At 31.4% G+C, this 12,797-nt stretch overlaps 1 pseudogene; it reads left to right on the top strand.

The window, feature by feature from the left end:
• The first annotated feature begins 1,345 nt into the window (after window positions 1-1,345).
• LOC149495866 (uncharacterized) lies at window positions 1,346-4,639 on the top strand (annotated as a pseudogene).
• The last annotated feature ends 8,158 nt before the right edge of the window (window positions 4,640-12,797 follow it).

Genomic DNA, 12,797 nt, shown 5'->3' with positions numbered 1-12,797 from the left:
TATAATTTTTTTCTTTACTTATAATGTGTGCACTTATTTTTTAATTTATATTTGTTTTGTTCATGAAATTTAAGATTAAACTTAAACTAACATAATATTTAAGATATATAATGTTAAAAGAAATTTGAACTCACCTTCAAAATCATCGTTTTACCTTATTATATATATACACGATGTAACACTTTACCATTAAACTAAAAAAAGAATTATTATTAGGCAGTTATAGTAATTAAATCATCGTTTTTCTTAATGTAATTGTCAATTCGATCGTAACTATTGTCAAAACCAACATTTTTCCCTCCCTTTGTTTTTCTTTTTCCATCTACTTCACAAGTGACATCCAGACATAGTTTGCTACGAATTTCTTAGTTTTTCTTAGTTTGTAGATTTTAAATATCATATTCATTAAAAAATTATGGTTTGGAGGAAAACGCAGCATAATGGTTAACTTATGAAAGAATTTAGAGACAAAGAAAGACTTGCATAAGTCTTCAGACAGTGACTGAAATTGACACAACACTTCAATCTAGTCGTTTTCAGGCTTAACTATTCACTTGTTGATTGACTTTTTTAATTAGAGGGTTATAAGTGAAAGGCAAATAAATTTCATCCTTTGCCCAAAGATAAGAATCAATACTCTAATAATATCCCTACGTGGTATATGGCGTAGGAAAAAACTTATTTAGACTCTATTTATGTTTCCATCTATAAATTAAACTAATAAAATTTAGTATTTTTATTGAAATGTGAGTATTTCTGATCATATATTTGAAAAAAAAAGTCAAAATAATTTTTAAAAAATCCATAATTTCATTTACTTGGTCTATAAATAAGTTCATGCACGTATGTAGACAACTTTTTTCCATATGGTGCATGCATGCAAGACTTGAAAAGTTCTTGCCTTGGATGTACTTTTATTTTATTTTTGTTTTAATGAGGTGTTCAAAAATATGAAAAATATTAGTCTAGCTTATTATTCTAAATTCTTTTTTTTAAAAAAAAAAAACCTTGAGAAAAAGATAGATAGTGCAGAAACAGAAACCAACATAATTTCTAAAAGATAAAATTTAAATTTCTTAATTATTCTTCATTAATCGTGAGATTTCAACTCCACCAATCTATATAATCCACTTTTGTTAAAAAATAAGTAGAGTAAATTATTCTAATTATTAAAAGAAATTATGAAACAAAGTATAGTGTAATTTATAATAACAATAAAAATAGAATAGAATTACAGTGGCTCTTGCACTAAGTGGTAGAAATTAAAGAGCGAATGTTTAAAATAATTTAAAAAAAAAAGAGAGAGAACATTATCATGATTCAAACAAAAAGGGAATCGTGTGGTCTATAAATAGGGAGTGATATATGCTGAAATTGATCATAATTAAATTTGGCAAACACAAAACATGGGTTTTGGTTGCTTACTGTGGCATTTTCAATTTCTCTGCCTCCTTCTATTTCACTTCCATTTTCAATCTCTTTCTTCAAATATTACAAATTCCCCTTTCTCAAATGTAGTTTGCCCGCTTGATCAAAGCAATGCCTTGCTCCAATTCAAAAACTCCTTCTCCATTAGCGGGAGTTATCATCCTTTTATTAATTCTTATCCCAAGACAGATTCATGGAAAAAGGGCACGGATTGTTGCTTCTTTTGGGATGGTGTCAGCTGTGACTTTAATACTGGCTATGTGATTGGGCTTAACCTTTCTAGCAGTATGCTTTACGGTAACTTCCATTCTAATAATTCTCTTTTCGCTCTTCATCATCTTCAAAAACTAGATCTCTCTTACAATAATTTCAGAGGCTCCATAATTCCATCTCAAATTGGCCATTTGTTGAGCTTCACACACCTCAATTTAAATCATTCAAACTTTGATAGCCAAATTCCATTAGAAATCGGTCAGCTATCCAATTTGGTTTCTATTGATCTTTCCCGGAACTTTCGTTTGACATTAGAAACAACTGGTAGTTTTGACAAGCTTATTCGAAACTTAACCAAGTTGCAAGAATTGGACCTAAGCGGTGCAGACCTGTCTTTCGTTTCTCCTAATTCCTTTATCAATTTATCTATTTCTTTGTCCCCCCTCAGACTCTCATCTTTTGGGTTGAGAGGGAAATTTCCAGACAGTATAATTCAGCTTCCACATCTCGAAGTCTTAGACTTAGTGTACAATGAAGGCCTCAGTGGCTCCTTTCCAACGTCAAATTGGAGTCTTTCACTTTACCATTTGTCTCTTTCTCACACTGAAATTCCAGTATATTTAAAAAATGAATTTTTCAAAAATCTAAATTTATTGGAATCAATGCAACTCGAAAGTTGCAATTTCATAGGGTCTAATCTTGCATTTTTTGGTATTTTATCAAAACTCACTAAGTTGTACCTATCAGAAAATAATTTCGTTGTTCAAATTCCATTAGAAATCGGTCAACTATCTAATTTGATTTCTCTTTTTCTTTCCTCGAACAATCTTTTAATACAAACAACTACTAGCTTTAACAAGGTTGTTCGAAACTTTACCAAGTTGCAAGAGTTGGACTTATGGGGTACAAGCCTCTCTTTGGTTTCACCTAATTCATTTATCAATTTATCTTCTTCTTTGTCATTTCTCATACTTTCATCTTCTGGATTAAGAGGAAAATTTCCAAATAATATAATTCAGCTTCCAAACCTTGAAGTCCTTGATTTCTCAAGGAATGAAGGTCTCACTAGCTCCACTTTTATATCAAATTGGAGTATCTCACTCAGCTGCTTGTCACTTTCTTCGACTAAAATTTCGATTTATTTAGAAAATGAATTCTTCAAGAATTTGAAGTTGTTGCAAGTACTGGAACTCAATAGTTGCAATTTTATAGGGTCTAATCTTGAATTGTTTGGTAATCTATCCAAACTCAATTTATTGGGACTTGCAGACAATAATTTCAGTGGCCCAATTCCATCCTCAATTGGAAAACTTGACAAACTCTATGGCTTGGACCTTTCATACAATAATTTTGGTGGCCCAATTCCTCCCTCATTTGCAAACCTTAGCCAGCTCTTCTATTTAAATATGGGAAGCAACAATATCAATGGTTCAATTCCATCTTTCATTGGAAACTGCAACCAACTCCAAGATTTGAGCCTTTCATACAATAATTTTAGTGGCCCAATTCCTCCCTCATTTGCAAACCTTAGCCAGCTCCATTCTTTATTAATGGAAAGCAACAATATCAATGGTCCAATTCCTTCAGATATTTACAGGCTCTCCAGCCTTGTGTACTTGAGTTTGTCTAATAACTTGCTCACTGGTCAAGTATGTCAATTCAAATATAATAATACATTAAAAGGTGTTGATCTGAGCCATAACAAGTTGTCTGGCACAGTTCCAAGCTCAATTTTCAATGAGGTGGACTTGGTGGTTCTCATTCTTTCATCAAATGAGAAATTGACAGGAGAAATTCCTTCTGCAGTTTGTGAGTCAAAATCACTCCAAATCCTTGACCTGTCGAGTAACAATTTCAGTAGTCCCATCACAATGTTTGGGAAACTTCAGCAGTAGCCTTTCAGTATTACATCTGGGTATGAACAACTTTAATGGAGTTCTCCCTCAAGTATTTTCAGAAAGCAGTAACGTGAGATATTTGAATTTCAATGGCAACCAACTGCAAGGGAAAATCCCAACGTCCATTTCCAATTGTAAAGATTTGGAAATTTTAGATATAGGCAACAATGAGATAGAGGACACATTCCCTTCTTTTCTACAAACTATTCAAAAGTTGCAGATTCTACAGCTACGATCCAATAGACTCCATGGTTTAGTGAAAAGCCACTCCATTGCCAACTATCCGTTTCCCAAGCTACGGATTTTGGACCTCTCCAACAACAATTTCAGCGGACCTTTGCCTTCATTTTATTTCAATAATTTCGATGCAATGATCAATGTTGATCAGAATATGACATACATGGGATCACCAAACTACTCCTCTTATGATTATTCTGTGAGCTTGACATTGAAAGGATTGGACATTGATTTGGAGAAAATCCAAACTCTTTTAACAACCATTAATTTGTCAGGTAATAACTTCACAGGAAAAATTCCCAAGTTGGTTGGAAAGCTTAAAGCACTTAAGCAGCTCAACATGTCTCATAATCATCTCACAGGCAATATTGAACCATCAATAGGAAATTTGACCAATCTGGAAACTTTAGACCTCTCTTCAAATAATCTTACTGGAAGGATTCCGATCCAATTGGCAACTGTGACATCCCTCGAAGTATTTCGTGTTTCGCATAATCAACTTGAAGGACTCATACCTACAGGCCCTCAGTTCAACACATTTGATAATAGCTCGTATGAAGGAAACACAAGACTGTGTGGATTTCCACTGCAAAAGGCATGTAATTCTGGTGAAAGGCAATGAGTGACGACCCCATCAGGCGAAGAAGATTCAAACTCTGATGAAAGTGGATTTGGATGGAAATCTGTTTTCACGGGATATGCATTTGGAGCAGTGTTTGGTCTCGCAATGGGATACCTTGTGTTCAGAACAAGAAAACCTGCTTGGTTGGTGAAGCTGATTGAAGGTGAAGGACATCCAAGGCTGAAAAGAAGTATCAACAACACCTGCATATCTTACCAAAGAAGAAGAAGAAGAAATTAGTGAATGGAATTGCTTTCTGAAGGTAAGTTTTAATATCTATCTTCAGATCTAATTAACAAGATTTTTATTTCATGATGAACTTTGGACTTTGTTAGGTAAATCAAATGATGAATAAGCAGATGGTGCATTTGCATGCGAAGTGGAAAGAAGAGATCTCTTCTGTTGCACCAGAATCAAATGCGCTACTTGGAACATCTACAACAAAGCTCTTTTCAATTTTTTAAGCTATAATTTCCTCTCTTTTTTTTTTTTTTGTTGTTTTTCTCTTCTTTTTTCTGTGTGTCTATATATGTAAAATAATTTTTTAAGCTATAATTTGTCACTTGAAATAAAATTCAAATTAACTAACTGATACCTACTTATGTTTAGCTTGATATAATTGTAAATTTGTAACAAAAGTCAAAAACTAACATTTTTCTCTTTTTTTTTTTTTTTTTTGAAATTCTAACAAAACAAATGTTGACTCATTAACTTAACTAGTTGCTTCTATGATGCTACTAATTATGCTATTCAAAGAAATTGCAATGCACGAAATTAAATTGTTCCATTTATAGCAAAGACACAATTTAAGAATTAGATTTAACTATATATATAATTTAAATTATATATAAAGGTGGAAAGAAGGGAGGAATAATGCGATTACCTACATCACCTTTAACGAAATTTAAAATGTTCTAAAATACCCTTAATGATGGCCAATTAAAAAATTACAGTTTATTAGTTGATTGGATATAATTTATTTTTTAATAAATATATATGATAAATAAGACATTTGAAATTTTTATATTTTATTTTTTGAATTTATTATTTATTTGATTTCATTTTGAATATAATTTAAAGTATTTTATTTAGGAGAGAGATAAACCTAGAAAAAATGTATTTTTTATTAATACTCTTTTGTCTTATGTTTGTATGATTTGATTTGATATATTTTTTAAAAATAAATTTTCAAGTAGAATAAGTTTTTAAATATAAAATTTTGAAATTATATTACATATAAATATTCTGTTATTTAATTTTTTTTTTTTTTGTTTTTGTAGTTCTTTCTATGGAAAAAATAATAAATGATAAAGTGGTGTATATGAGAATATTTAATTATTTTTTCCTTCACTTTCTTTTTCTTATAGTCGATTATCTAAGATATAAAATAGTTACCTAATATTTTTTGTTATTATAAAAAAGAATATGTGATATTTTTCTTTTATAATACTCTTAGAAATAATTGGATTATGGCAATAAAGGTAAAAAAATCTTATACAATAATAAGAATAATAAATATTTAATTGATTTAATAGTTTATGTGAAATTTGATATTTCTTTTAATCTTCCCTTGAATATATTTGTGTGAAATATTGTAATACCCCGAATTTTTATTTTCGAAACTTTTGAATTTTTATTAAATCAAAAATCAGAAATTTTAATCATGTGGACTGCAAGTATAAAATAGCCTCAATTCAAGCCCAAGTTTACGAAGTTGGGCTCAAGCCCAAAACACATTATCGAAATTTATCTTAAAAAAATCGAATATTATGATTATTAATATTAACATTAAGTAAATTGAAGAAATGTTATAGAACCTAACTAAAATAATCAAAATAAATTAAACCGGACTCGAAAATCAAATTGATTTTTCGAAAACCACACGAATAATCTGAAAACCAAATGAAAAACTTGCAAACCGAGCAAAAATCGAGCCGAATCATTGAATTAGACCAAACCGGTTTGAATCGAACCGGAATGGTCTAGAAGCTGCACGATTCTTCTTTCTTTCTTTTCTTTCCTTCTCTTCTTCTTCTTCTCCGCGTGACCCTCTCTTCCTCTCCTTCGATCTCCGTCCTCCGGCCACCAAATCCGGCAAATGAATACTCTAAAAACATCTACTCAACGCAAGGAAGAAGAATATGGCTTTGACTTGAATTGAAACTGCGTCTATTTTGAAGGGGAAGAGCTTGAAGTTTCGGCCACAGTAGCGACACCTTTCTCCGGCGATTCACGCCGTTTCAGGCAAGCCTAGAGCGCAAGGTGAGTACCAAATGACTCCTCTCTTCTTCCTCTTTCATTTGATGGCCTCCTCGTCGACTGTAATAGCCGGAATCGGAAAATCCAAAATGGGTATCACCGAACCTTTCCCGTCAATTTTCGGCCAAATAGTTCATACCCACCTTGATTTGAATACATATTAGTGATCCTCTCATCGAAACGAATAAAATGATATATTGTTTGTCAATTTTGGTGAAGATTTGACTTTTCCGGCCACCGTGTACGGCGGCAGCAGCGGTTCGGCGACCGGCCGGCGACACTCCGGTGAGACTTCAAAAGACAGAATGCTCTCCTCTTCGCGCGGATTACGGAAATAAAATCTGATTTTCAATCGGTACACTCTAAAGCTTAATTCGCAATTTTTGAATAAAGTTCGAATTAATTAATTAATGAACTTAATTAAGTATTTAAGTAAATTAAATTAAATATTGTTCAATATATTTCATGAATATTAATTATAACTATGAGGTTGGTACTGAAATATAAATTCCTAGCTAATAATAAATTTTAGGAATTTTATTAACAAATAAATAGTTATAGAACAATTAATTATAATGGACTGTGTGAATTGAATGAACGGATGAATGATGGTTATGGCGGATGGGATCAGTTAATGTGAATTGCCCGATGGATGGGCTATGTGTTGACATGTAGATTATGTAAAATTTGGATAGTCCAGTTTATAGAGGAAATGCTGCCGAATTTTCAGTAAAGCATTTAATGAAGAATTAAATTAGTTATATTATTAACAAGTAGTGACGACTAAAACTTTAGGTATTATAAAATATTATAATATCATTATTATTATTATTGATATAAAATATTCCTCACCGAAGAACTGGAAATTTTATCTAAATGTTATAAATTGGAATAAATAAATAAATAAGAAAACATTATAAATATACAATTTAGTTTGAAATGTGAGTAAAATGACTAGTAACCAAAACTAATAATTAAGAAGAGATACATTTCTCGAATTAGACATCTTATTTAGAATTTTCTTATTATTTTTAGATGTTTATAAAGTCCCGAAAGGTGAAGACAAAGAACTGTGAGTAGTATTAGATAATTCGCCTCATCCGCCTGCATTCATGCATTCACGGCTAAATGTTATCATGCATTATTGCCATATTGTGATGCACTATTTGTTGATATTAAATATTGCTTGATTACTTGTGCTGTGATATTATTGTGCCTTGTTTGTGTGGAATTGGGATGAAGTGGGTCACCATGGGTTTGTGAGACCGTTACCGTTATATAGATCCTGATTATGATTAGCCGGGTAAATGGGAGATCGGCGCCCCCATGTGCACCTACCGTTACCGTTACCGTTACCGTTAACCGCAGAGTAGCCTCTTTGGGCGCACCTGATGATCTAGATTTGATCGTTGCCCGCAGGGTGGCCTCCTGTTGTGTGCACCTGATGATCTAGATTTGAGGGAAACGACCGGGATGCCGCCTGTCGATATAAAAAAAAATAACAAAAAAAGAAGAGAAAGAAAAGAGAATGGAAAAATAATGAGAAGACCGGTCGTGTGAGGATTATACCGGTCAGCCGGAATGAGGGATTGGCTCCCTAGTGCACATGTGAGTGGATGGGCCATGTGTGACGACGGCTCATCTGGTTTCGGTGACTCCACTGACTAATTTCCACGTGATGTGATTATATGAAGGTGATAATAACTGTGATTGCTGTTGTATTGCCATTTGTGTGCCAAACTGCATGATCATATAACTAAAACGGGTGACCACATAAAAATATTTTAGCATTTGTATGATTGTGTGGGGTGAGAGGGTTATCTAATCCTGCTCACTGAGTCTAGTACTCACCCCCCCCCCCTCCAACCTCCCCAGGTAATAGATGAAAAGAAGAATCCTGGAGTCCAATCGAGCGAACGAGATACGGATCGATAGGAGTAATAATCATTGCAGTGAATATGTAAATGCAAAGAATAGTGAATTATGGAGTATATTTCCGCAATTGTATTCCAACTGGGTTGTAAATGAATAAATAGAGTATAGACATTTATTATTTGGATTTTACTTTGGATATAATTGTGAAATAAATTATTGGGCCTGAATCCACAATTGTGAATAGAATGCGAGTTTTAAATAGTACAGGCTTACTACGAGCTTCGGGGGCCTTCAACCTACCCAGGTCCTAGTGCCGGTCCAGTCCATGGAAATGGGTCGTGACAAAGTTGGTATCAGAGCATTAGGTTGGGCCTTAGGAATCAATTGCGGAACATAGGAAATGAAATATAGGACTCCTATGTTGGGATCGGTCGTAACCAACAAAGGAGGTATAGTCTGGATTGAATTCCATTTTAGTGCCGGTGGACGCATCGTGCACGAGGATGGAAGGAAATCTATATGAAACTTAGGATGAGAACTAAAGGTACATAAAAATAGTGAATTATAAAAAGGTCTGGGTAACTGACGTTTATAAAATAAAGATTTTGAGTTTTGTTAAATTCCCTCCATCGAGTTTGAAGCAGAAGATCAGTTGGAAATTGGTGTAATGGCCTGATCACCCAGTACACCTTTATCCGACAAGAGGCATTGCTTCAAAAATTATTTGAAATCATTTAGAAAAGAATTCGGAGTTTTAAAGACAATACGAAAGTGAATTTAATTGAACTATGATTTGAGAAAAATGTTTTATTATTTGCTTATTGGACATTGCTTTGAAGTTGTAATTAATTGTTTGGTTTTATTGTTTTGTCGGCATGTCAAAAAATTTATTTGATTTTAGAATTTTAAATTATTCACAATGATTGCATGTTTCATTTATTTTTATAATATTGTCTATCCCGAGGACTAAATTAGGCTTGCAGAAATTAATATTGATAAATTAATAATAAATGGTATGGAATATGAATTAGAATGAACATTTCAATGAAGATAGAGATTAAATTCTAGAAATGTTACTGTTAGGGAATAAAAAAAAGTGGAAATTATAATTTAAATTAAATTAAGTGTTAGAAAAAGGAGGATGTAGGACAAACAATCATACTAGACTAGAAATCCTCAATTAACCAAGGCGAAATTTAAGGATGTAAAAAGAGAATGTGTAAATTACTTAAGTGTCACATTAAGGAGAATAGAGACTTATTGGAAAAATTAAATAGAGTTAGACGTGAAAACAATAAGCTGTGTCTAAGTACAATAAAAGGTATTTGATTGGCCAAATCTCGGTATACAAAATTTAAATGGAGTAATTAAAGCAAAATAAAAGACAAAGGTAAATTAATTATGTGATTACATGTGAAGAAAATAATTTTAACTGGATAGGTCATATTGAGGTGAGGCAGAATAACTAAGCATAATAAAGAAGCAGGTAAAACTTCCTTTGAACAAATAGTATGAAGGGTACGATTTTGGGTGTTTTAATATAGAATTAAAAGTGGTTAGTAAATAATTGGACAAAAGTTTGAATTTAAAATTTGATTAGTATGGAAAAAATTTGACTAATGGTTAATAAAAGAAATTACAAACCATGAAATCATTATGAATCTATGATAATAAAATGAGCAATTAGATAGAATCGATAATAGACTTATGGAACTAATGTGTAACTAAGGGATAGTTGGTATAATCAAAAAAATTAATAAGGTGAAAGTTTAATTTGTAATACATTTATTAGACATTAGATAATTATGATCCTAGTACATGTAGGATACTTAAAGGGCTAGACTAAGTTCATAAATCTATTATAATAAAATGAATGTAGAAGATGATGAATAACTGTAAATCACAAATGGGAAATGAATGGGGAAAGCAACGTGGATGCTGTAGGAAAACTTAATAAATTAAGGAAATTGGATGTATCTAGGTAGAGAGTTATGTAGAAAAGACTAATATTATTTATTAATCTAAGTTAAGTATAAGCAAACTTATATAAAAATCTGCTTTAAAGAATTAAGTACAAAATTAGATCGAGGTGCTAAATAAAATAAAATAAAAAAATAAATAAAATTGGAAGAGGATGAGGGTCGACGATAACTCATCATGATTAAGTAGAGATTGAAAAATCAGAATAAGGACATCTAAGAAGCAATAACCTTAGGATGGAATTAAATTTTGTGTAAAATAATGGTTTTACACCATAGATTTATGTACCCATCATTAAACTCTTTTACGGATAAGACTTAAATGAGGTTGGGTACACTAAGAAGATATGGAAGATAAAAGAAAGATTAACATGAATCAAAAAGCTAAAGAATTTAGATAAGACTAAGGGGTGTTAAATAGAAGAAGAGTTGATAATATGTGTAATTAATTAGTTGTGGAATACTAGAATAAATAATTAGAAACAAATCGGGAAAGAGTAAAGTTCAGCTGTAAGAAAAATAATATTATAAATATAAATATAAATAATAAATCACAAATAAAGATAAATTATGGAAAAAAAAAATTTTAAGTGTGGATCAATTTACTTGATAGACTAGTAACAGCGAAAGGAACAATAATGATGGAGATTAGAATATTCTTGGTTTAAGGGGATCATTTAGGAATGAAATAGGTAACAGTAGACTTGAATTAGATGATTTGATGACTGTTCTCGTGGAGATAGACAATTCATTTTTGTTAAATACAAAAGGGTTTTTAGAAAATACACTGAGTAATGATTTTCAAACTTTATGAAAATATTTTATATTACCATTGATATTGGTTTTTAAAGGAAATGAAAGTGAAATGCAAATTTCTATGAAAAGAATTTCAAAGTTATATGTGAGTGACATGCCGATGCTTTTAAAAGTGAAAAAGGAAAGCTATTTTAAAATTTTTAAATAGTCAGTTACCCATAGAATGGTCAAGCTAGTCGGTAGTTGTTAACTCATTAGTCGAATTTTGGATTAAACGATGAATCTAACAAATCAAATGGATGGAATATAATGTGTATTGAGAATATTAATAAAGGAGAATGTGGAAATTACTTACAAACTCTTAGTTAGTACACTCATTTGATGAAATTCACATTATGAGACAGCTAGTGTTGTAGACTATTAATATAAATGAATTTATTGAAATAGAACCTAATATCTCGTTGATACTCAGAGATAGATACATTAAGAATTGAAATTTGAAGTATTATGCCTTTTAGATTATAATGAATTGTGAGACAGCAGAGCTAGAGGGACTCGATATTTAAATTTAAACTTTCAGGTAGCTTACTAGATTATAAGAAAATGATTCAGCTCTAGGGGACGTTTTGGAATTAAAAGAGATGTTAATAAATGAAATTTAAACATGCAGCAATTAATCTCTTCGGACTCTTCGATATATTTTAAAATTAATAAATTAAAATCTTTACATGAAATAGAAGAAATGAAACTAGTGAAATGAATCGTAAGGTAATTGATAAAAATTTTGACATGGAGGAAAGACCTAAACTAAGCTGAGGTCTAGATAATAACACCAGGTGGCCTTGTGCTAACCTGAGAAACTAGAGATGATAAGGTTAAATGGATAAATGTAAAGAATTAAATACACTTCAATAAGAAAAAGACTAATGAACTAAAGATAGGGATGGAAGATGAAACAATTAGCTTATGTACTATAAATGCTACTTAGGGCCTTGTTATTATTCCATAATTAAGGCATACACTGAAGTGCCATATAGAAACGAATAAATTACTTAGCTGACGCAAAATTTGAGAAAGGAAATAGAATGGTTGATGCCTATTTATTCGATGTAATATTTGGATGCTAAGGGAACATGAAGTTGGGACTTAAGAAATTTCATTGAAGACTTTTATATATTGATAGGTATTAGGTAAAAGGTAAATAGTTGAGGCAAATAATAAATGTTAGGTTGAAATATTGTTAATGAGATAAATGGGATAAATTACAATTAATGGAATAATTAAAAAAAAATATGCTTCAATATTCTTAGGATGAATTAATAAACAACATAAGTGAAATGAGAGGTTATTATGAAAGTATGAGAGGTTGTTATGAAAGTTAGCTTTTAATGATAAATGTTAGATAAGGAATGAGTGTTAGACGTAGGGATGACGATTAAATAGAAAGTGTGGAGATAACTAATAGTGCAGGGATGTCTTTAGTAAAAGAGCTATTAAATACTTGCGCTAGCATACGATATAAATATTATA

This window comes from Jatropha curcas, chromosome 6, assembly GCF_041381405.1.
Source record: "Jatropha curcas cultivar XTBG-Jc1 chromosome 6, XTBG_Jcur_1.0, whole genome shotgun sequence".
Lineage (NCBI taxonomy): Eukaryota > Viridiplantae > Streptophyta > Magnoliopsida > Malpighiales > Euphorbiaceae > Jatropha > Jatropha curcas.
This window is presented reverse-complemented; position numbering and strand designations above follow the sequence as displayed.